Source organism: Etheostoma spectabile, chromosome 6 (genome assembly GCF_008692095.1).
Source record: "Etheostoma spectabile isolate EspeVRDwgs_2016 chromosome 6, UIUC_Espe_1.0, whole genome shotgun sequence".
NCBI classification, from domain to species: Eukaryota; Metazoa; Chordata; class Actinopteri; order Perciformes; family Percidae; genus Etheostoma; species Etheostoma spectabile.
This window is the reverse complement of record NC_045738.1, coordinates 29271380-29272427: the sequence shown is the minus strand read 5'-3', so window position 1 is coordinate 29272427 and position 1048 is coordinate 29271380.

The following is a 1048-nucleotide window of genomic DNA, read 5'->3' as shown; positions in this document are numbered from 1 at the left end:
TGGCAAATAAAGCTGATTCTGATTCTGATTAGATAGATAGATAGATGGATAGACAGATAGATGGATAGACAGATAGATGGATAGATGGATAGATTGATAGATAGATAAATAGCTATTGTTTTCGACAATGAAACACAGTTTAGTAGCTCTCAATTTGAAAGTTACAGCCCAAAAAAAATGAAATAAAAACATTGAAAATTAAAATAGTAAAATAGAACAATCAAGATAAATAAACACAATGAGGTGGCACTACATACATAATGTCATTGCACGTCCAGTTTTTGGGGTTTGGGGTTTTAGGTCTTTATAGAGGGCGGAGGTAGCGAGGTGGAGGGTCTGTGCTTTTGACTGCCTGTGGTAAAAAGCTGTTTTTTGGTCTGTTGGTTCTGGATCTGATTTGCCTGTATCTTTTTCCAGAGGGCAGGGGGGAGAACAGGTGATGTCCAGCATGAGTGGGGTTGTTTATGATACAGCTGGCTATCTTTATGTCTCCGGGGGGAGGTAGTGTTGTCCTGAAGAGACGCTCCGCGGCCTTCACCACCTGCTGCAGGTCCTTCCTGTTCTCCTTTGTGCAGCTGGAGACCCCCACCGTGCAGCGGCAGTAGCGCAGGTGGCCCTCTATTGCTGACCGATAGACGTTGGTCAGCAGGTGTCGAGGGAGGTGAGCGTGTCTCATCTTCCTGAGCAAATACAGCCTCTGTTGGGCCTCCCCCACCAAATGGGAGATGTGTGTGGTCCAAGTGAAGTCAGCCAAGAGGTGCACACCCAGGAACTTGAAGCTCCCCACTTCCTCTACCTTCTCCCTATGAATGTGGAGGGCGGAAGGGCTAGGTGTACAGTTACCCCCTTAGTTTTTGTGGTGTTTAAGTGCAGGTCACTGTGGGAGCACCATGTTGTAAAATGCTGAATCTCCACCCTGTTTCATTATTATCCATTATCATGGCCCTACTATGGCGGAATCATCCGCAAATTTAACAATGGTGTTGGTAGGATGGATGGGGGAGCAGTCATGGGTGAAGAAGAGGACACACCCCTGTGGTGTGCCAGT